This window comes from Sorex fumeus, unplaced genomic scaffold (assembly GCF_029834395.1).
Source record: "Sorex fumeus unplaced genomic scaffold, SorFum_2.1 ptg000021l, whole genome shotgun sequence".
NCBI lineage: Eukaryota > Metazoa > Chordata > Mammalia > Eulipotyphla > Soricidae > Sorex > Sorex fumeus.
The window spans coordinates 242,356-267,977 of NW_026606078.1; the positions used below are offsets into that span (position 1 = coordinate 242,356).

The 25,622-nt window shown below is 43.5% G+C and overlaps 1 pseudogene; it reads left to right on the forward strand.

The window, feature by feature from the left end:
• LOC130022970 (uncharacterized) lies at window positions 1-97 on the forward strand (annotated as a pseudogene).
• Window positions 98-25,622: the final 25,525 nt, after the last annotated feature.

Below are 25,622 nucleotides of genomic sequence, written 5' to 3' on the forward strand. Positions count from 1 at the left end.
GTAGTGTCGGCAGCACATATACTAAAGTTGGAATGATACAGAGAAGATTAGCATGGTCCCTGCGCAAGGATGACACGCAATAATGTTGCTAATGTTTAAAAATATAACTTTAAGAGGCGTTGCCATATCTGTATGGCATGGTCCCTTGTCACCTGAATCTGGGTGCATCTACTCTAGCTCTGGGAACTTCTCAGTTATTTCTTTGACTATTGCTTCTTTGGGTTTTCTTCCTTGTCCTCTGAGACCCCAATGATTCTTGTGTTGTTCCTCCTGAATTCATCACAAAATTCTCTTGTCTGCTGTTATTTTGTTTGTTTTTGGGCCACACCCAGTGATGCTCTGATGTTACTCCTGGCTCTGTGGTCAGGAATTAATCCTGGCTGGCTTAGATGCTAGGGATGGAACTGGGGATGACTGCATGCAAAACAAATGCCCTACTGATGTACTTTTTTCCCCATCTTCTGCTATTGTTGGGATTTCTACACCTTATCCTGGAGTTCACTGATTTTGTCTTCATATGCTGTTACTCTGATTCCTTGACCTTCCAGCAAGTTTTTCACTTCATCTACCAAGATTTTTCAGTTCTGTCATATCTGTTTGTAACTTTCTCACTCTTGCTCTCAGATCCTCTGTGTTTTACTGGCTTTGTATTCCATTGTTTCTTTGAGCTTGTTAAAAATTCTAAGTATGTCTTCTCTAAAGTCCTTTTCAGAGAGATTTTATAGGTGGTTATTGCTGATTGAGTCTTCCATCCTATCTTTGCCCCTACATGTGGAAGGATTCTGAGCTGATTTCCCACTGACAGCGAAGGAAGGAGATTATTTTGCAGTCAGGTAAACTGCTTCGAGAAACTGGGACTTCAAACCTCTGATCTGAGCCAGGTTCTTTGGTTTTTAAAAATTTTTTTTAAATTTTTTATGTAGGAGTACTGCTATTTATTGGGCATGAACTCCACCTTACTTTTTTTCATAATTTTATTTATTTATTTTTCTTCTTATATTTATTTATTGAATCGCTGTGGGAAAAGTTACAAAGCTTTCAGGTTTAAGTCTCGGTCATACAATGATCAAACACCTTTCCCTTCACCAGTACTCATTTTTCACCACCAAGAACCCCAATATACACCCCTCTCATCCCTCCCAATGCCTGTGAGGCAGATGATTTCTACTTAACTTTTCTCTACATTGATTACATTCATTATTTTGCCAAAAGATGAACCATTATTGTTTAGAATCCCCCCCCCCCCAATCAGAATTGCTGAAAAGGCATTGTGAAATACTTTGTTTTCTATAGCTGGTTATGAGAACCATATAATGATTTTGGATTTCTGCAAAGAGCCAGATAAATACGAGATTGGTTTCTGTGCGTCTGGTGTTATGGCTGTGCCGTAGAGCCACTCGTGGGGGGGGCAACTCTGAGCCAGATTCTTTGCTTCCACCATCTCTGATTGTGGAGGGCTCCCCTGTCACTCAAAATATTCTTTCTTTGGTATAATGTATTTCTAAAAATTTTTACAACAGCAGACTCAGAATTAGATCTTTTTCATCTGAAAAGACATTTGCAAAGGCATGAAGTGGTCTCATTTTTATTAAGTAAAAAGTAAAGTAAAGGCCCTCCCGTTGATCATCGATTTGCTCGAGCGGACCCAGTAACGTCTCCATTGGAGACTTTGCTATTACTGTGTTTGGCATATCAAATACTCTCGGTAGCTTGCCGGGCTCTCCAAGAGGGGCAGAGGAATCAAACTCGGGTCGGCCATGTTGGCTGCGTGCAAAGCAAACGCCCTACCGCTGTGCTATTGTTCCAGCCAGTTGTGGCTGCACGCGCCTGTAGTCCCAGCTACTCGGGAGGCTGAGGCCGGAGGATCGCTTGAGTCCAGGAGTTCTGGGCTGTAGTGCGCTATGCCAATCGGGTGTCTGCACTAAGTTCGGCATCAATATGGTGACCCTCCGGGAGCGGAGGACCACCAGTTGCCTAAGGAGGGGTGAACGGGCCCAGGTCGGAAACGGAGCAGGTCAAACTCATTTTTATCAAGGGAAAATTATTGCAAGTTAATATCATTTTAGTTTTAAACATATGAAACTTAAAATCATAACAACCTAAACATAATTTTAAAACTTGTAAATGATTTTTTTCAAAAATTTAATTTTATTAAAGCACAATGAGTTAAAAAAAGTTATTTAATAGTTGCCTATTTGACATACACTACTCTATCACCAATCTGCTGCTAGTGTCAGCTTCCATCCACCAATGTTACCACACTTCCTCTCTTACCTCCCCCCACACCCCAAGCCCCAGCCTGCCTTCTTGACAGGCATCTTTTACATTTGTTTATTAAATTTTGGGTCTTGTGATTTCAGTGTTTTTGACCCTGTGGTTTGAATATTTAACTATCTTCCTCAACACTACTAATGCACCTGAAACTCCAAAACGCCTCCCCTCATTGCTTCTCATTTATTTCTTATTCTCTTCCCCCTTCACTCTATTTCTTTTACCTATTATCTGGAGCCATGTGTGATCTAAATATCTCCCAGACCTTTAAACCATTACTTTTCCTCATCCATTTGATCACTTGACTTCCCGTTAATCAGCAATTTGCTTGAGCGGGCGCCAGTAACGTCTCCATTTGTCTCTGTCGCATGCTAGTGTAGCCCAATGGCATCTGTTCGCTCTAGGAACATGAACAGCCTCAAACCGATCGTTCATGATCTTGATGAAGAAGTCTAACCATCTGGTAGGTGGGCGGCCACGAAGTCTTTTGACATCCCATGGAATCCAGTCGGTAACAGCTCTAGTCCAGCGGTCATCTTTAAATCTCATTACGTGACCAGCCCAACTGATTTTTGACACCCTGGCAAACGAGACAGCGTCCCTGATTCTTGATCATCGATGGATGTTGGAACTCCGGATTCTTTCTCTCATTTGAGTGAAACATGATATTCCAAGCATAGCTCTTTCAGTTCCTCTTTGGGAGACCTGAATAGCGTTCTCATCCTGTTTGCATAGGGCCCAGGTCTCTGAGGCATATGTTAATGCAGGAAGAACAGTGGAATCAAAGAGATGTGCCTGAAGCCGGAGGTTCTTCATCCTCTTAGCTATTTCTTCGACGTTCTTGAAGGCGTTCCAAGCCGCTCTCTTCCTCCTGCGCAGCTCGGGTGCCAGGTCATTTGTCATGTTGACTTCTCGACCTAGGTACACATAACTGTTGCATTCGGAGATGGTCGTTCCGTTGAGAGCGAATGGGGCATCAGGAACGAGGCTGTTTTTCATAAACATTGTCTTCGTAAGATTCAGCTGTAGTCCTACCTTTCCACACTCATGGTCGAAGTTGGTCAGCATTTGTGCCGCTTGGCTGATGTTTGGTGTTATTAAAACAATGTCATCCTAGAAAGATTGCATTCATCTGGGGGATATAAAGTAACAAAATATGAGATTAATACCCAAGATTAGCTGAGATCAGCACCAGGAGGATTACTCCATAACTTAGAGGCCAGCCGGGTATTCTAGGGGAAAGGGCACTTCAGATAGAGAAGGGAGCACCAAATAAAGGGTGTTTGGAGGATCCTCCCAGGAGGGAAGATGCATGTCGAAAGTAGACTATGGACTGAACATGTTTGCCACTCAATGCCTCTTTTGCATACCACAACACCCAAAACGAGAGAGACAACACAGGGGATTGCCCTGCCACAGAGGCAGGGGGGTTGGGGGATGAGGGTGGGGGGGATATTATCCATGGTGGTGGAAAATGGACACTGGTGGAGGGATGGGTATCTGATCATTGTACAATCGAAACCCAAGCACAAAAAATTGTAAATCTACAACTGTACCTCATGGTGTTTCACTAATAAAAAAAAAATAAAAAAATTAAAAAAAAAACAATGTCATCAGCAAAGCAGAGGTGGTGTAGTTGCCCACCATCTATCTTCACTCTCATTCCTTCCCATTCCAGTCATCGCATGATGTTCTCGAGGGTGGCACTGAAGAGTTTTGGTGAAACGGCATCACCCTGCCGAACCCCTCTCTTGACATTGATGATTACTTCTTTGTAGAATGGTGAGATCCTGGTAGTGAATCCGCAATACAGCTCACGGAGGAGCTTGATGTATTGAGCTTGAATGCCCTGATTGGCTAGGGCTTCAATGACCGCTTCCATCTCAACAGAATCAAAGGACTTCTTTAAATCAATGAACGTTAGACAGAGTGGCATCTTGAACTCCCGAGAAACCTCAATGAGCTTGGTTATCATGTGGATATGGTCGATGGTGCTGAATCCTTTGCGGAACCCGGCTTGCTCGCATGGTTGTCCTTCATCTAGTGACACTACCTCCACTACCCAGCCGCCGCCACACTCCAGGACGCTTTCCGGACCCGCGTGGCAGCTCCGGCCAAGACTCACGCACGACTGAAGACCCACAGAACAAGATAAGCGGAACTCTCTGAGACCTTGGACTCCAGGCTCAATGGACCCAGGGACAGAGATTCTCTGCTTGCTCCCACCAACCACAGGTGACAAAGGGATTCTAATCAGGAGCCCCACCCTACCCTGCCCTGTCTGCTTCCACCAACCACCAGAGACCCAGGGATCGGATTGCACACAGAAGACCCACCCTACCCCTACCGGGACCAGATAAATACCCCACTGGCAGACCTCCACTACCGACACTACCTCCACTACCCAGCCGCCGCCACTCTCCAGGACGCTTTCTGGACCCACACGGCCGCTTTGCGGATGTGCGACACATCATAAGACACTAAATACCCATCTTCCGGAATTGCTGTACCATATTTGATAGGGTTCAAATATGGGAACACCTACGAGGGTGATTAGAGGTTGCCCCAAAAGCCTCTATTCCTCTCGGAAAGACTGGCAAGCTACCGAGAGTATTCCACCCGCATGGCAGAGCCTTGCAAGCTATCTGTTGTGTATTCGATATGCCAAAACCAGTAACTACAGTGGGTCTCATTCACCTGACCCTGAAGGTTTCACCAACATGGCGCACTGAGAAAGATGAGAAAGGAGAGGCCGATAAAAATCTCAAGGCCGAACTAGGCTGCCACAACGAAGGAATACAAAAATGATCATCTGTACTTTCAATGCACGTACGCTAGCAATAGATGCATCCATCGAGGACCTGATGGTACAAGCGTGAAAGATCAAGTACGACATCATTGGTCTGACCAAGACAAGAAGGCACCAATCTCATTATGACGTTTTTGACACTGGAGAAGAATTGTTCCTCGGAACATGTGATAAAAGAGGTGTCGGAGGCGTCGGTGTCCTTGTCAACACAAACTTGGCCATGAGCATTGATTCATTCGAATGCCTAACAACCCGAATTGGACATTTACATTTGAATATATGTGGCTCACACCGGCAGTTTTCCTCATCCAATTACTCTAAATATAGATGATATCATCCTTCATCTTCTGGTTAACTTTATGTACCGTGATATGTGTCCTCCAGTTCTATTCATGTTGCAGCAAATTGCGTGATTTCATCATTCCCTACAGCTGCATAGTATTCTATTGTGTATACCATATACTACATCTTCATGAGCCACTGATCTGTTGTTGGACATCTAAGTTTATACAAAATCTTAGCTATTGTACTGAGTGCTGCAATGAATAATAGTGTTCATGTGTCCTTTTGAATGAATGCTTTTCTGTCTTGGGGGTAGATACCCAAAAGTGGAATTGCTGAGCCATAAAAATTGTAAATTGCAGCTTAAAATTGTAAATGATTTCTTTTTCTTTTTGAGTCACACCCGGCAATACACAGGGCTTTGCAATCAGGAACTACTTCTAGCAGTTGCTTGGGGAAACATATGGGATGCTAGGAATTGAAGCAGGGTGGACCACATGCAAGGCAAATGCACCTAGCCACTGTACTATAGCTCCAGTCCCTGTAAATGATTTTTTGGGGAGTCACACCTGGCGATGCACAGGGGTTACTCCTGGCTCTTCACTCAGGAATTACGCCTGGTGGTGCTCAGGGGACCGTATGGGATGCTGGGAACCAAACCTGGGTCAGCCACTTGAGTACATTTGGAATATTTCACATGTTCATTTTGCACAATTGCATTGTGCCTATATCTTGGTGTTGATTTTTTTTATATTTTCTACTCAGTTTTACAAGGGAAATATGATTAAATGATCAAATGCTTGTTTATGAAGAATATTAAAATGTTACTTGTGAGATGACAGTTTAAATAACATTTGGAAATATTAAAGGATTTAGGTGGTTAATTTAGTGTAAACTGTAAATTTACTGTATATGTGAAAAATAAGGACCATCTCAAATAACACTGTATTGCTGTTGTCACCTATTGAAAAGTGAGAACGTTGGATACTAAAAGGGTTGATGCTGAGTGAGGGTAGTTAAGAGAAGAAAAATAAAGAATGGTCTCCAAATTTATCTGGTACCAGCAGAGTGAGGCTTCTGGGTGTGATCCCTGGGTCGCCGGAGATTGGTGGAAGTAGGCAGGACAGGGCAGGATTGGGCTTCTGGGTTTGATCCCTGGGTTGGTGGGAGCAGGCAGAGGATCTCTGTTTTGGGGTTCCATTGAGACTGGTTCTGTGGGACTTCACTTGTACGTGAGTCTTGGCCTGAGCATCTGGAAAGCGGCCTGGAGCATGGCGGCGGCTGGTTCTGTGGGGCTGTAGTGAACCTCCACTACTTCCACTACCCAGCCGCTGCCACGCTCCAGGCCACTTTCCGACGCTTGGGCTGAGACTCACACACGAGTGAAGCCCCACGGAACCAGGTAAGCGGAACTTTGTGATCTTGGACTCCAGGCTCAACAGGATTTGGAAACAGATTCTCTGCCTGCTCCCACCAATCTCCGGTGACCCAGGAATCAAACCTAAAAGCACCACCCTGCCCTGCCCTACCTGCTTCCACTGTTCTCCATTCTCTAGCAACTCAGGGATCACACCCAGAATCTCCACCCTGCCGGTAGCAGATAAATACCTCATGGGCCAACCTCTACTACCTCCACTACCCAGCCGCCACAACACTTCAGGACCAAGTGGCCGCTTTGCGGCCGCACGACACATCATAAGATGCTTAATTTCCATCTTCCAAGATTTCCGCACTATATTTGATGGGGTTCAAATATGGTTTGAACCATGGGAACACCTGCAAGAGTATTGTAATTAGAGGCCACATTAGAAGCCTCTATCCCTCTCGGAGAGCCTGAAAAGCTACTGAGAGTATCCTGCCTGCATGGCAGAGCCTTGCAAGCTATCCTTGGTGTATTTGATATGCCAAAAACAGTACATTTAATGGGTCTCATTCCCCTCACCCTGAAAGAGTCACCAATATGGCAGTGTTAAGAAGGATGAGGAAGGAGAGGCTGATAAAATCTCAAGGCCGAACTAGGCTGCCAAAACGAAGGACTAAAATGATTGTCTACTTTCAATGCACGTAAGCTGGCATCGGATGCATCCATCGAAGACCTGATGGTGCAAGCGCAAAAGATCAAGTATGACATCATTGGTCTGACCGAGACAAGAAGGCATCAATCACATCACACCGTTTTCGACACTGGAGAAGAACTGTTTCTCGGAACATGTGACAAAAGAGGCGTCGGTGGTGTTGGTGTCCCTGTCAACACGAACTTGGCCATAAACATTGATTCATTCGAATGCCTAACAACATGAATTGGATGATTACGCTTGAATAGATGTGGCTCACTGCGGGCAGTTTCTATCTTCGTTGTCTACGCACCAACATCCAATTATGATGAAGGAGAAATTAAGAAGTTCTACATGGAACTAGAGAAGTTCTATAAAGAAGACCACACCTTCTACAAGATCGTTGTCGGTGATTTTAATGCCAAGATAGGACCGAGAAGATCAGCCGAAGAGCTCCACATCAAGACCCATGGTCTAGAATGGAAAAAAACAGGTGAGAGATTATCTAAATTCATCATGTCAACCAAGACCATCCATGGTAACTCACAATTCCAGAAGGCCGAATCTAAATGTTGGACATGGGAGTCTCCTGGTGGATGGTTCCACAATGAAATTGACCACATCATATTCAATCAACAGTCTTGCCTGACCGATGTCACTATTGTCCCAAAATTCCAAACGGAATCGAACCACCATCTCCTTTGTGTAAAATTCTACTTCACAGAGCGGGGAGAAAGGGCTGCAAAGTTTAAGAAGAGAACTCCCAGAAAGACCACCAACTGGGAGCTCTTTGGCACTATTGTGGCAACATGGAAAGATGCCGTCATTGACAACATTGACGAGGAATATGAACGACTGGTTCAGCACCTCCATGATTGTGCAAAGAATGCCGAGAGAGAGATAGTAAAAAAAAAAACACCTGTCTTAGAAAACTCTCGAGCTCATTCGCCAAAGTGGCTTGGCACAAGCCTCAGGCAACCACAAGCGAACGTCCAAGCTCGCAAAGCAGTGTAGAGAAGCAATAAAAGAAGAGCTAAAAGAGAGAAGAGCAGCAGTGCTAGCAGATGCGGCAGAAGCTGGGAAAAGCATTCGCAACACCTGCCTGTCCTTCGCCAACTACAAGACCAAGATGACTGCCCTCCTCCATCTTCCAGAAGGGCAATAGAGAAGATTATTCATGACTTCTACTCGGATCTCTTCGATAGCCATGTCCACTTGCCCACATACCAAATTCCGCAGGATGGATATGTCATTACCAATGTTCTCCCTTCCGAAATCTGACATACCATTTCATCGGTAAAGAAGTGAACAGCACCCGCCCAGACAAGGTCAGACCCAAACACTTGAAGAACATGCCGTCAGTACTCATCAATACTCTGGCTTGACTCTTCACACACTACCTGTCTGAATGCAAGGTTCCGTCCCAGTGGAAACCCAGCAGGACTGTACTACTGTACAAGAAGGGAGACATCCACGACATTGGCAACTATCACCTGATCTGCCTGTTGTCTGTCGTCTACAAGCTGTTCACTCAAGTCATCCTGAATAGGATTGGCAGAACACTAGATGAAGGACAACCATGTGAGCAAGTCGGGTTCCGAAAAGGACTCAGTACTATCGACCATATTCACACGATAATCAAGCTCATTGAGGTTTCTCAGGAATTCAAGATGCCGCTCTGTCTAATGTTTATTTAAAGAAGGCCTTTGATTCTGTTGAGACTGAAGCAGTCATGGAAGCCCGAGCCAAACAGGGTGTTCAATGTCAATACATCAGGATCCTCTGTCAGCTGTATTGTGGATTCACTACCAGGATCTCACCATTCTACAGGGAGGTGATCATTGACGTCAAGAGAGGGGTTTGGCAGGGTGATACCATTTCACCGAAACTCTTCAGTGCCATCCTCGAGAAAGTCATGCGATGACTGGAATGGGAAGGAATGGGAGTGAAGATAGATGGTCGGCAACTACACCACCTCCACTTCGCTGATGACATCATTCTAATAATACCAAACATCAGCCAAGCGGCACAAATGCTGGCCAACTTCTACCGTGAGTGTGGAAAGGTCAGACTACAGCTAAGTCTCATGAAGAAAATGTTTATGAGAAATAGTCTCGTTCCTGATGTTCCATTTGCTCTCAATGGGACGAACATCTCTGAATGCAACAGTTATGTGTACCTAGGTTGAGAAGTCAACATGACAAATGACCTGGCACCTGAGTTGCGCAGGAGGAAGAGAGCAGCTTGGAACGTCTTCAAAAACGTCAAAGAAATAGCTAAAATAGACAAAGAACCTCCGGCTCTGGGCACGTCTCTTCGATTCCACTGTTCTTCCTGCATTAGCATATGCCTCAGAGACCTGGGCCCTATGCAAACAGGATGAGAACGCTATTTGGGTCTCCCAAAGAGGAATCGAAGGAGGTATACTCGGAGTATCATACTTCACTCAAATGAGAGAAAGAATCTGGAGTTCTGACATACGTCGACGATCAAGAATCAGGGACGCTGTCTTGTTTGCCAAGGCATCGAAAATTAGATGGGCTGGACACGTAATGTGATTTGTAGATGACTGCTGGACTAGAGCGATTACTGACTGGATTCCACGGGACGTCAAAAGATTGCGTGACCGCCCACCTATGAGATGGTCAAAGTTCTTTGTCAAGACCCTGAACGATCGGTTTGGGGCTGTATGTGTTCCTAGAATGAGCAGAGGCCACTGGGCTACACTAGCACATGACAGGGACGAATTGAGACGTTACTGGCACCTGCTCGAGCAAATCGATGAGTAACGGTTTGTCAAGTGATCAAGTGATCACCCCATTGTTCATGGCTTTGCTCGAGCAGGTGACAGTAATGTCTCCATTCATCCCTGTCACATGCTAATGTAGCCCAATGACATATTGGGGATTCTTTCAGGGTCAGGGGAATGAGGACCATCATTGTTACTGTTTTTGGCATATTGAGTACACCACGAGTAGCTTGCCAGGCTCTGTTCAGGTGGGATACTCTAGGTAGCTTGCCAGGCTCTCCGACAGGGATGGAGGCCTTTGGGGCAGCCTCTAACCCTTACAGGTGTTCCCAGTCAGGCATATATGCAGGCAGGATACTCTCGGTAGCCTGCTGGGTTCTCTGAGAGCGAGAACTAGACAATAAGAGGTCATGTGGCCACGAATGCGTCTGCGCGCTTCCGGGAGCTTGGTTTTATAGTCTTTGGATCTTATGATAATAATAATAATAATAATAATAATAATAATAATAATAATGAAAATAATCAAAATAACATTATGATCTGAAAATTATTTTATATGATTTCAATTTTCATGATTTTATTGATAGCATTATTATGCCTATGACTTATCCTGGAGACTGCCTCATGTGTACTGAGAAGAATTTCTTTACTTTTCTATACACTACTACTGACCACTTTCCTCCACCAATGTCCCCAGCTTCCTTCTCAAGGATGAAGAAGGAAGAGAGCGAGAACTAGAGAATAAGAGGTCACGTCCCACCCCATTCTGCCTACTTGGCAGACACATTTTAAGTTTAATTATTGCAGTTAAGACCTCATGCTTAAAAGTATTATTGGCAGTGTATTACAAATGTATATGTATATGTGTATATATATGAGTATGTATATGTATATGTACACGTATATGTATATGCATATGCTACTACACCTCTACACCACTGAGGAACTCGAGGCACCTGACCCCTATACCTGCTGCCAATTGTCCATCTCTTCTTATCTTGCCTTCCTGAGTTTCCTTTCTTCCTTGTCCATTTGATTTTTATGGCCAAGGGTTAAGGATAATCTGGACATGCCCCTTTGCAACCATGCATTTTCCCCACTTGATGTTAGTTAAGTATCCCAGTGTTTGGCTTTCTTCTTTTGGCTCACATCACTTAACATGTAATATCCAGTTCCATTCAATTTGCAGTGAATTGTATGATCTAATACTTGCAGCTGCACAGTAATTCATTATATATATATAATGCCAGGCTCTGCTGTGCAGGCGGGATACTCTCTTTCTTTTCATTGATGTGTATTATATTAATATTTTCTAATATTTCCTCATTGTAGGCCTGGAGTGCTATGAATTTCTTCTCTACTGCAGGTTTTTTTGTGTCCCATAGATTATGAGATTTTGATTTTTCACTTCATTAGTTTTAAGGAATCTTTTATTTCTTTCCTTATGCCCTCTTTATCCAGTTGTGTAGCAGTGTTTGGGTCAGATTCCACTTGTTGGAGATTTCCTCCAATTTATTGTCATGGTCAATTCCTGCCTTTATGTTATGTTTTCAAATTTATGTATGTTTGAGTTTTTCTCTGGTTTGTAATCTATTAAACGAGAAGACATAAATCACATCATGCCGTTTTCGACACTGGAGAAGAACTGTTCCTTGGAACATGTGATAAAAGAGGCGTCGGTCGGTATCCTTGTCAGCACAAACTTAGCCACGAGCATTGATTCATTCAAATGCCTAACAACCCGAATCGGACGATTACACTTGAATAGATGTGGCTCACTACGGGCAGTTTCTATCTTTGTTGTCTATGCACCAACATCCAGTTATGGTGAAAGAGAAACAGAAGTTCTACATGGAGCTGGAGAAGTTCTATAAAGAAGATCACACCTTCTACAAGATCATTGTCGGTGATTTTAATGCCAAGATAGGACCAAGAAGATCAGTCGATGAACTCCACATCGGGACCCATGGCCTAGAATGGAACAAACAGGGTGACAGACTGTCTGAGTTCATCATGTCAACCAAAACCTTCCATGGTAACTCACAGTTCCAAAAGGATGAATCTAAACGTTGGACATGGGAGTCTCCTGATGGACAGTTCCACAATGAAATAGACCACATCATATTCAATCAGCGGTTTTGCCTAACCGATGTTGCTGTTCTCGTCCGGGACGAGAGCAGTGCAGTCTCTGCCCCCGCGCCTGGGTGTTCCTTCCCGGAGTCCCTTGGAGGAGAGCGGGTTGAGCTTTCCTCCCCGCCCCGACCAGGGCTACGGCAGCCGAAGACCTCCAGGACCAGCCACCACCATGCTGAGACCACTCTCCGCACCCATGAAGGTACTGGCAGAGGGACACAGCCACGCGGGTTCCGGGGCCGAGACCTCCACGCCTACTCGAATTGGAGTCGAGCATCTTCCACCCAGCTCCTCCAAATTCCAGTAGGCGGGGGTCACACCCACCACCTGGCCCCCTGGCGCCGTGTAATCCCATCAGCGGCCAAGACTCAGAGACTATAAAATCCAGATCCCGGAACCACGCGGCCACATTTGCGGCCGCGCGACATCTTATTATCTCATTCCTACTTTGGACAAACTTGCAGGCTATCGAATGTAGCCTGCCCACAGGGCAGAGTCTGGCAAACTCCCCGTGGCCTACCAAATATGCCAAATACCAGTAACAATGATGGGTCTCATTCTCCTAAAGAGCCGTGAATATAATCTCAGGGCTAGGATGAAAGAGACGTTACTGGGGCCTGCTCGAGGCAATCGATGATTAACAGGATGATGAAATGAAAAATGAAAATGATGTTGCTGTTGTCCCAAAATTCCAAACGGGATCAGACCACCGTCTTCTTCGTGCAAAATTCTACTTCACAGAACGAGGAGAAAAGAATGCAAGGTTTAAGAAGAGGACTCCCAGAATGACCACCAACTGGGAGCTCTTTGGCTCTGTTGCGGCAACATGGGAAGATGCCGTCATTGACAACATTGATGAGGAATACGATCGAATGATTCAGCACCTCCATGATTGTGCGAGGAATGCCAAGAGAGAGATAACCACAAAAAAACCGCCTTTCTTCGAACACTCTTGAACTTATTCGCCAACGTGGCTTGGCACATGTCTCAAGCAACCACAAGCGAACATCCGAACTGGCAAAACAGTGCAGAGAAGCCATCAAGGATGACCTCAAAAACAGGAGAGCAGCAGTACTGGTAGATGCGGCAGAAGCTGGGAAAAGCATTCGTAATGCCCGCCTGTCCTTCACCAACTACAAAACCAAGATGACTGCCCTCTGACATCATGATGGATCTATCACATCTTCCAGAAGGGCAATGGAGAAGATTATTAATGACTTCTACTCAGATCTCTTTAATAGCCACATCGACTTGCCCACATACCACATACCACTTGATGGATATGTCGTTCCCAATGTTCTCCCTTCCAAAATCCAACATGCCATCTCGTCGGTAAAGAAACAAAGAGCACCTGGCCCAGACAAGATCAGACCTGAACACCTGAAGAACTTACCATCAGTACTCATCAATACATTGGCTTGGCTCTTCACACACTACCTGTCTAACTGCAAGGTTCCATCCCAATGGAAAACCAGCAGGACTGTACTACTATACAAGAAGGGAGACATCCACGACATTGGCAACTATCGCCCAATCTGCCTATTGTCTGTCGTCTACAAACTGTTCACTCGAGTCATCCTGAATAGGATTAGCAGAACACTAGATGGACAACCATGTGAACAAGCTGGATTCCGAAAAGGATTCAGTACCATCAACCATATCCACACAATTACTAAGCTCATTGAGGTTTCTCGGGAGTTCAAGATGCCGCTCTGTCTAACGTTCATTGATTTAAAGAAGGCCTTTGATTCTGTTGAGATGGAAGCGGTCATGGAAGCCCTAGCCAATCAGGGTTTACAAACTCAATACATCAGGATCCTTCGTGAGCTCTATTGCAGATTCACTACCAAGATCTCACCATTCTACAAAGATGTAATCATCCATATCAAGAGAGGGGTTCAGCAGGGTGATACCATTTCACCAAAATTCTTCAGTGCCACCCTCGAGAACATCATGCGACGACTGGAATGGGAAAGCATGGGAGTGAAGATAGATGGTCGGCAACTACACCACCTCCGCTTTGCTGATGACATCGTTCTAATAACACCAAACATCAGCCAAGCAGCACAAATGCTGAACGACTTTGACCGTGAATGTGGAAAGGTCAGACTACAGCTGAATCTTACGAAGACAATGTTTATGAGAAACAGCCTTGTTCCTGACGCTCCATTCGCTCTCAACGGAACCACCATCTCCAAATGCAACAGTTATATATACCTAGGTCGAGAAATCAACATGATGAATGACCTGGCACCTGAGTTGCGCAGGAGGAAGAGAGCGGCTTGGAATGCCTTCAAGAATGTTGAAGAAATAACTAAAAGGACAAAGAATCTCCAGCTACGAGCACATCTCTTTGATTCCACTATTCTTCCTGCATTAACATATGTCTCAGAGACCTGGACCCTACGAAAACAGGATGAGAACGCTATTCGGGTCTCTCAAAGAGGAATCGAAAGAGCTATGCTTGGAATATCACGATTCACTCAAATGAGAGATAGAATCCGGAGTTCTGATCTTCCTCAACGCTCAAGAATCAGGGATGCTGTCTCATTTGCCAAGACATCAAAAATCAGATGGGCTGGACACGTAATGAGGTTTACAGACAACCGCTGGACTAGAGCCATTACTGATTGGATTCCACGGGACATCAAAAGATCACGTGGACGCCCACCTACAAGATGGTCAGACTTCTTCGTCAAGACCCTGAATGATCGGTTTGAGGCTCTGCATGTTCCTAGAACGAACAGATACCATTGGGCTACACTAGCATGCAACCAGGATGAATGGAGACGTTACTGGCACCCGCTTGAGTAAATCGATGAATAACGGGGATTAAGTGATGATTAAGTGATTGTAATCTATTCTGAGGAATGTCCCATGTGCACAAAAGTATAATGTGTATACAGTTCTTTTGAGGACATATATAATATATAATTTATAATAATAAATAATATATAAATGTATAAAAATATATTAAAATATATTGCACCCACCAACTGCCGTGTAACCCCATCAACGGCCAGGATCCAGAGACTATAAAACCAAGCTCCCAGAAGAGAACAACGCAGAGTCTCCTGCCTCTGCGTCTGGTTGTCCTCACCGGGGCCCCTTGGAGGAGGGTGGGTTTAGTTTCCCTTGCCACCCCAAGCAGAGCCCCGACAGCTGAAGACCTCCGGGACCCAGCCACAACCATGCTCAAGACTACTTTCCACACGCTTGGACAAACCTCACGCATGAAGGAACTGGGAGAGGAACCCAGGTGTGCGGGACCCGGGGCTGAGATCTCCAAGCCTGCTCGGTTCAGGACTGGGTCTCCTTCACCCAGATCCCCCATCTTCCAGCAGCTAGACAGTTATACCCACCAATCCCATCAATGGCCAGGATCCAGAGACTATAAAACCAAACTCTCGGAAGTGACCTCTTATTCTCTAGTTCTCACTCTCAGAGAACCCGGCAGGCTACTGAGAGTATCGTGCCTGCATATATGCCTGACTGGGAACACCTGTAAAGGTGATTAGAGGCTACCCCAAAAGCCTCCATCCCTCTCGGAGAGCCTGGCAAGTTACCTAGAGTATCCAGCCCGCACGGCAGAGCCTGGCAAGCTACCCGTGGCATACTCGATATGCCAAAAAACAGTAACAATGATGGCCCTCATTCCCCTGACCCTGAAAGAGCCCCCAATATGACATCGGGCTACACTAGCAAGTGACAGGGACAAATGGAGACGTTACTGGCGCCTGCTCAAGCAAATCAATGAACAACGGGGTGATAGTGATATATTATATTAATGATATATATATTAATGCCAGTTCTCCTAACCCTGCATTAAAGGTTCTATTTTTTTCCCTTTATTTTATTTATTTTTTTTTAAAGTTGTAGATTTACAATTTTTTGTGCTTTGGTTTCAATTATACAATGATCGGATACCCATCCCTCCACCAGTGCCCATTTTCCACCACCATGGATAATATCCCATCCCCCCATCCCCCCTGTCTCTGTGGCAGGGCAATCCCCTGTGTTCTCTCTCTCCTTTTGGGTGTTGTGGCATTAAAGGTTCTTGTACCTTTGAAGATATTCTGTCTCGTTAATCTCTCTGATGGTGAGAGTGGAATATTGTACTTCACTCTTACAATGTTTCTGTCAATGTGTTTCTTTAGGTGTTTAAGTACGAGTTTTTTTTAAAATAAACTTTTCTGCTCTTTCATTTGTAGCATTTACTTTGATGAATTAGTACTCTGTGACCTTGTATTCTCTTTAGTAGTATCCTTCCCAATCTCATTTGGGACATTTTTAGTTCTTTTAAATGGGCATGTTTCTCCACCCTCTCGTGGTGAAGGTCTTATTTCTTCAAACAGAAATTCTTTCTTCCTCTCATTTCCCTATTAGTCTGGAACCTCTTATGACACAAACATTCCCTCTTGAGGGAAGTTCATAGCAATACAGGAAACACCAAGAAATGAATTATGCTAATAGGATTAGGCATAGATAGTTAGGTATGTCTGCACTTCTCCTGACCCTATCAAGAACTAACTGTAAATGCTAACCTAAACCTATCGTGGGCCTAAACCTTAACTGTTAACCCTAGAATTTAACCCTAGATCTATACCTATTGCTAACCCAAACCTTTACCATTAGCCTAATTCTGAGGTTTACTGGCAACCTTACGCTCTGAGTTAGGGTTAAGCTTTTGTGACACTATGTCTAGGCTTAGCCTTAGAATTAGGTTTAGGTTTTAGATTTCAGGGTAGGAATAGGTTTATGTGACATCAGTCATTGGTTGAGAGTTACTGTTAGGGTGATTTAGGCAGTTAGTTTTTATGTTACAGTGAGGGTTAAGTTTAATGGTGCTCTGTGTTAGGTTTAGGGTTTAGTGTTCAGGTCAGGTTTTCTATAAAGGTTAGGCTTATGATTAGGCTCAGGCTAGGTGTCATGTTTACTTAGTTTTATGGTTTGGCTTATTTATCCTTCCTTTAGCTCTATTTAGGGTTAGTCTTATGTTTCCTGGTAATCTTAAAGTTATGCTAAGTGCTTATGATGTTAGGGTTATGCATAGCTAAGTTAGGTACATTATGGACCTGGTTTGAATTATTAAGGCCATGTTCAGTTTAGACTTTATACTCAGGAGTAATGTGAAGGGTTAGTCTGAGTTTTTGGTTATGTTTATTACCGGCAGGATGAGGTTTATCTGTGGTTTAAGGTTTATGCTTATGCTCAGGATTCAGTTTAGGCTTTAAGGTTAGTGCTATGTTTAGATTTATGATTAGGTTTAGGTTTAGACTAAAGGTTAGTGTTAGCAGGAGGTTTATTTTTATGGTTTGACATTATGTATACTTTTAGGGTTATGTTTAGCCAAAAGTTCATCCTAGGGATACAAATAGGTTTAAGGTTAAGAGTTACAATGTGGTTTGGCTTAAGGTTTGGCTTGGGTTTGGAACTAAAGTTTAATTGTTAAAGTTAATGTCCATGCGGTGTTAGGGTTTTATTAATGGTTGTTGGTAGACTTCATCCCTGGGTTAAGATTGGATGACTTGGTTAAAAGTTATACTTGGTTAAAAGTCTTTGCTTCAAGTTTATAGTTAGAGAGGATTATATTGAGAATTAAGATTGTTTGGGTTAGTGTTTCTTAGGTTTAGGTCCTGTAATTTAGTTATTAGCTAGTTTGTCATAAAGTTTAGAGTTAGGTTTTTATTCCCACTTGGATTATGGTTCACTGCATCACTAAATCACTGTCATCCTGTTGTTTACTGATTTGCTTAAGCAGGCGCCAGTAATGTCTCCATTCTTCCCAGCCCTGAGATTTTAGCAGCCTCTCCTGACTCGTCCTTCCCAATAGTGCCTTATTGGAGGCTCTTTCAGGGTCAGGGGAATGAGACCTGTTATTGTTACTGTTTTTGGCATATCGAATATGCCACAGGGAGCTTGCCAGGTTCTGCTGTATAGTGAGATACTCTCAGTAGCTTATTTATCTAATAAGAGGGATGAGAATGTATATTAGGTGCATCAATGGGCTAGACTATATGAGGCCACATGGCCGCAAATGCGGCCACTTGCTACCAGGAGCTTTGTTTTATAGTCTCTGGATCTTGACCATTGATGGAATTACATGGAGCATGGCATATATATTATATATTAGGCAAACATCAGTTTTGAGCTATCCTTAGAGATAATGTTAGGGCTGGTGTTAGAGATAATGTTAGGGCTGGTCTGAAGTTTAGGGTTAAGTATAAGGGTATCATTTTGTGTTAGGCTTTGGGTTTAACCTTTAAGGTAAAGGTTTAATGTTTTGGTTAGCATTAAATTTAGGTAATGTTTGGTTACTCATTGTTAGGGTTGTGCATATGTGTTAGTGTTTAGCACAGAGATTTATAGTTAGGATTAGGATTAGTAGAGTAAGGGTTTGAGATTATCATTTTTCTATAACTTTGGTTCACAGATAGGCTTCCAGTTAGGGTTTAGTTTAATAATAGAGTTTTATTTATTTTGGCTTACAGTCAGAGTTAGACTAAAGGATAGGCTTAGCAATACATATAAATAGGTGTAATAAGGTTATATTAGAGATTATGCTTTGATTTTGTGTAAGATTTAGGTTAGTGTTCAGAGTTTGAGTTATGAATTGTTTTATTAGGGTCAGTGTGTGGGTTGGGGTAGTAGGATTATGGTTTGGTTTAAACTTAGTTTTAGACTTCGGTTTAGACTTTAAGTTACAGTTAGATATGTTTGGGCTAAGGGTTAGGGGTTGCCATAAGGAAAGGTTTTAGTTTATGCTTGGTTTAAGTATAGAGATATGCCTATGCTTAATGTTAGGATTAGGCTATGATGTAGCTTTAGAGGGTAAGCTTTATTTATGGCCTTTTGGTTCAGCTGAGGAATAGGGTTTGGATTCAGTTCAGGCTTTGGGCTAAATTTAGTGGTTTCCACTAATGTTTTGGTTATGTTTAGAGTTATTATTATGTTTAGTGTTAGAGATTATGCCTAGGCTTAAAGTTTAGGGCTAAAGTTTAGGTTAATGTAGGATTTGATAGGCTTAGTGTCATCAGTATGAGGATTTAAGGCAAAGTCTTAAGCCTTAAGATTAGGTTTTAAGTAATGCAATAAACCCTAAACTCTTAGGTTTAGAGTTAGTGTCAAAATTAGGATTACGATTAATCTATTACCCTAATAGATGTGATAGCACAGCGGTAGGGCGTTTGCCTTACAAGCGGCCAACATGGCCGACCCGAGTTCGATTCCTCCGCCCCTCTCGGAGAGCCCGGCAAGCTACCGAGAGTATTCGATATGCCAGACACAGTAACAACAAAGTCTCCAATGGAGACGTTACTGGGCCCGCTCGAGCAAATCGACGATCAACGGGAGGGCCTTTACCTTTACCTTTTACCCATTAATATATATCATTAATCACTATTAATAATTCAGTGTTGTAATAATTACCAGTTAATGTTAATAATATAAGAATTAATACTGTTTAAGAGCAATCAACAATTAATATCAATCAACAACAATATTAATTATTATAGTCATCATTGATTATGGGCAATAAAATTAATATTATAACTACCTGGTCTGAATTATTGTTAATTATATAGTATGGATTATTGATATAAATATTATTTACCACGTGTATATTAATAATTTTAAATTTAGATTTAAATAATCTAAATTAATCTAAATTAATAGCTGGTGCTCGGGCGCCACCTGGCGGCCACTTTGATATAGCTTTGGAATTCCTCCTGGGTGGCGGCAGTAATTCGATTGCACTGCCCAACTCAGCGCTCCACAAGGTCGTCTTCATAGCAGACTTTGGTCCTGCTCTCACGGTCCCATCCTCAAAGTTCCTATGCCTGAGATTGTACATGAAGGCTTATGAGGGAGGCTGTGTTGCCTTCATAGCCAGGCAGTGCTTGTTGGCCATCTCCCTAGGCACACAAATCAGCCATCTGCTGAGGGGTGTCGCCTAGCTCCAGGGTCTTAAGTGGTGTGGGGCAGATGGCTGGCAGGACCCCCAGGGAGAGTTCTCTTTTCTTTGTGAACGGGTTCATCCCGAGAGAGGGGCTTGTGCCTTTGAAAGTGTCATGGTTCTGGTGACATCTGGAAACCTCTCACTGGCCCTTGAAAATCCAGGGGAGAGGGTGTAAGTCTCCTGGTGGGCCGTGCCCAATGTCTGCAGCAGGTCTCCAAGGTGAACAGCATGTTGGAACCATGTAGGTAAGGGAAATCGTCAAGCCGGATCCTCAACCTCAGGATAAGGATAGGCTCTAAGGGCTGGGTCAGTTGGGCTGGGGCGTGAAGTATGGCTGGGTGTGTGTCATAGCTGAATGAAGCGCTGCCACCTCCCAAGCCCTGGGCACCCCCCGGCTGTCTGCCCCTGCTCTGACCCCACGCCCCGTGCATCTCTCTCCCTTGATCTCCCTGGCCCCACACTAGGGCGGGCAAGGGGGTGAAGCCTGTGGTCCCACCAGGGACCCTGGCAGCAGGAGGCCTGGGTACCCAGGTAGCTGGCAGTGGCAGTGACTCTGGACATGAGCTGGGCCATTCCGGTGGATCGCCCAGCTACGGTGAGTGTTGCAGCCATACCCAGGGAGCGAGGCTGGTGCTGGTGTGTGTAGTGTTGCACTTCTCCCCTGCCCCCCGCCCCCCACCCGACACGTGCCTTGCTGGGACTACTACTCCAGGGGCTGCGGTTCCACGTGGTGTCTCAACTCAGCCAGGCTCTAGCAGCTTACTTAGAACTGGTGCAGACCAGGAGAATCCAAGTATTTATAAAAAAAGCATCTCTCAAAGGCCCATGATAGATGCATATCCGATGTGATTTCTGCCCAGTTCTCTGGATGTCACAGTGAAGAAATTCCAATGAAGTGCAGGTAAACAGCAGGAATAATTATGACCTTCTTAAGATAGCCAAATGCCTTGTCATCTAATCAGTGACTTGCATGAATGGATGAACAAGATTCCCACTGTCCTTATCCAGTGAAACCACAGTCAAGGAAATAGGCTTGGGGGTATAAGCGGGGAAAGAAGACCCTGTTGAGCTTGACCGGCACATTGAAGAGACATGAGAGGTGTCAACTGGGAGGCCCCAGGTGCAACACCTGTCCCAGTGACAAAGCCTTTGAAATACTATTACTCTATTTTTCACTGACCTGGTGAGATGGGGGCAGGGGAGCCCCGAGGGACTCTTGTTTCTGGTGCCAAGTACTGGGCAGTTCATGGGCTGGCCGGTCACAACCTGCTCCAGGGACAGTATCAGGTAGGGAGTTTGATTGGGCCATACTCCTGTCAAACAGTAACGCAATTGTTCAAAGGCAAGCTCAGGGAGGACAGGAACCTCCCGTGGAACAGAAGGACAAAAGTTCACTTGATCTTGATTTTCGATATGAATACAGACCGTGAAATTGGGGCTTCACAATTCTTCTGATGTTTGATGTTTTAAGCAGGTGTTAGAAAAGTTACCACAGGGATAACTGGCTTGTGGGGGTGAAGCATTCATAGCGATATTGCTTTTTTTCTTTTTTATAATTTTTATTAGCGAGACACCATGAGGTACAGTTGTAGACTTACAAGTTTTTGTGCTTGGGTTTCAATCATACAATGATCAAATACCCATCCCTCCACCAGTGCCCATTTCCCACCACCACGGATTCCAGTATCCCTCCCACCCCCCATCCCCCCCATTCCACCCTGCCTGTGGCAGGGCATTCCCTTTTGTTCTCTCTCTCCTAGTGGGTGTTGTGGTTTGCGATGTTGCTTTAAAAAGTGTTTTTTTTCCTATTGAACTGATGCGAGATATACTCTTACAAAGCTGTTCATGATTAGGTTTCAGTCAGTCTTCCAACACCCTTTCCTCCAGCAATGTACATTTCCGAGCACCAGTGTCCCCAGTTTCCCTCCCATTACCCCCTACCCCCAAGCCTGCTTCTATGGCAGGTACTTTTCTTCTCTCTTTCTTTCCTTTTGGGCATTGTGGTTTGCAATACAGATACTGAAAGGTTACCAGGAATATCCCCTTATCTACTTTTAATACCTAGTTCGTGTACAGCATGATCATTTCCATCTGTTATTCTCATATTGGCTGCTTCTCTATTTTTCCCTACCCTCCACCCCACACACACTTGTGGTAGTTTGAAACTTGTGGTAGTGATCAGTCCCTGTTTTCCCTGGCTGTGGCTATTAGCCTTTACATATCAAATGAATACAATCATTCTATGCCTGTCACTCTCTTTTCTGACTCATTTCACTCAGCATGATATTCTCATGTCCATCCACTTATAGGCAAATTTTGGCATTCCCACCAACAATGAAGGAGAGTCCCTTTCTCCCCACATCTGTACCAGCACTGGTTGCTCTTATTCTTTTGGATGTGTGCCAGTCTCTGTGGTGTGAGATGACATCTCATTGTTCTTTGTTTTGCATTTCCCTGGAGATTAGCGATGTAGAACATTTTTATGTGCCTTTTTGGCCCTCTGAATTTCTTCTTTGAGAAAGTTTCTGTTTATCTCTCCACATTCTGATGGAGTCGGATTTTTTTTTTTTTTGTAGAGTTAAACCAGTACCCTGTATATCTTTTGATATGAACTCCTTATCAGATGGTTACTGAGTGAATAAACTTTCCCATTCCTGTCTTTGTATCTATGTCACTGTTTCTTTTAAGGTGCATAAGCTTCTTAGTTTATTGTAGTTCCCATTGTTTATCTTTGCTTCCACCTGCTTTGTCAGTGGTGTTTCATCTTTTAAGATACTGTTAGCTTCTATATTGTGGAGTATTATGCCTCATTTTCTTCCATGTACCTTATGAGTTCGGGTCTGATGTTGAGGTCTTTAATCCATTTTGATCTGGCTTTTGTGCGCGGTATTAGAGGTCTGAGTTCCTTTTTTACAGTTTTTTACCTTTTTTTCCAGTTTTGCCAGCACCATTTAAGAGGATTTCTTTGCTCCACTTCACATTTCTTGCTCATTTATCAAAGATTAAGTGATCATATAGTTAAACATGTGTGTCAGGATAATATGTCAGATCCTATTCCATTGGTCTGCGGATCTATCTTTATTCCAATGCACTGCTGTTTTAATTAATCATTTTCACTTTGTAGTACAATTTGAAGTTCGGGAAGGTGATTCCTCCTATCTTTTCTCCAAGAATTGCTTTAGCTATTCACATAAGTTTATTTCAGGTGTATTTCATCAATTTCTTTAAAAAATGTCACGAGTATCTTTAAGGGACTGCATTGAATTTGTATAATGCTTTGGGGTGTATTGCCATTTTGACAATGTTAATTCTCCCAATCCATGAGCAGGGAATATGTCTCCATTTTCTTATGTTTTCTTTTATTTCTTGAAGTAGCATTTTGTAGTTTTCTTTGTACAGGTCCTTTACCTCCTTAGTTAAGCTGATTCCAAGGTACTTGATTTTCTGAGGCATAATTGTGAATGTAATTTTTTTTCGTATCACTTTCTTCTTTTTCATTATTTGCATAAAGATAAGCCATAGACATCTACTGATTTTATAACCTGCCACTTTACTGTACAAATCTACTGTTTCTAGGTGGTTCCTGGTAGAGGCTTTAGAGTTGTCTAAGTTTAGTATCATGTCATCTGCAAATAGTGACAGCTTGATTTCCTCCTTTCCTATCTGGATGCCCTTAATATCTTGTTCTTGCCTAACTGCTATGGCAAGAACTTCCAGTACTATACTGAGTAGAAGTGGTTAGAGTGGGCATTCCTGTCTTGTCCCTGATTCCAATGGAAGGCTTTTAGTTTTTTCCCATTGAGAATAATGCTTGCCATGGGTTGGTGGTAGAATAGCTGTGACTATATTAAGGAAAGCTTCAATTCACATTTTCTTGAGAGTTTTTATCATAAATGGGTGCCATATCTTGGCAAATGCTTTATCTGCATCTACTGATATGATCCTATGGTTTTATCTTTTTAATTGATATGGTGAATTATGTTGATTGACTTGAAAATCTTAAACCATCCTTGCATCTCTGGTATATATTCCACTTGGTCATGGTGTATGATCTTTTCAATGAGCCATTGGATTCTATTTGCTATTATTTTGTTGAGGATATTTGCATCTGTGTTCATTGTCCTGTAATTTCATTTTTTTTTGTGATGTCTCTCTCTGCTTTTGGTATCTGGATGATATGTGTTTATTAGAAACTGTTTGGTGGGGGTATGGTGCCACCAGCAGGTCAACCTGTATCTGTGGGGCAAGTGCATCAGCAGCCTAATGGTGCCTTCAGATTTCCGGATACCCCAAAATTGCCTTTGGCTGGACCCCAACAACTTGGGGGTCAAGTTTACCAAGAAATTAAAAGGCCAAAAGTTAGGTATATGGGAGCCATACCCACAAACCACCTCCTGCTCAGCTATACAAGCTCATTTATTGACCTTATAAATGTCAATAGAGACCCATAAATCTCAAAAGAAATCAAAAGCTGCGGCATATGCCAATAGTTTATTTCTCTGGAAAAGATGGATACAAGGGCCATGATCCAGAGACACACAAAAGAATCTCCAAACTGAGGAGCTTGCGGCAGAGCTGCCCCTGGACTTTAAGCCAGGCTGACTTCATTGGAGTGCCTCAGACGGCGGCAGGTGTCGTACCTCTACCTGCCCCCTAAAAATCCCCAGAGGCTGCCAACTTCCAGAATCCAATGAGAAGTGCAGGTATGCGGGTTCAGTGATGGAAAACTCCAGGCCTCAAGGGATAGGGGATGGGCGGGTCCTTCTCATCCCCCCCATCCCTATGGGATCTTGGAGGTCATGCCCACAAACTGCCTGCACTTCTCATTGGATTCTGGAAGTTGGTAGCCTCCAAGGATTTTTAGGGGGCAGGTAGAGGGAATACATCCAAACTTGCTGTGAAATTCTTCTACTTGTACATTGAGCTGTGTTTTTGGATTATTTTGTTGGTTTGCTTATTTTGTAAGGTTGTGAAATGCTGTAATATTCACAAAGTGATAATGAAATACAGACAAAAGCAGACGTCCTTGAAGTTCTGCTGAAGTTATGGACCCTCTTTTCAGAGTCCTCATTTCCTTATACACTCATAACTATGTGTATAATTTAAGTTGATAATATTGATTCCCTAAAATCTTTCCACAGACTTCCTATTAGATTAAGGATCCACAGCTCAGTTTCTTAGCAGGTTCTTCCCCCCCCCCCCCCCCCCGACAGTGAATCTAGTCCAACATGATCTCAAAATACAATTATTATTGTTCCTTTTAACATTTGTGAAATGAGATAATGTATATACATGTGTTTACCTAAATGGAAGGTGCTATATTCACTTTAGATATTATTTGGCTGGAGTGATAGCACAGCGGATAGG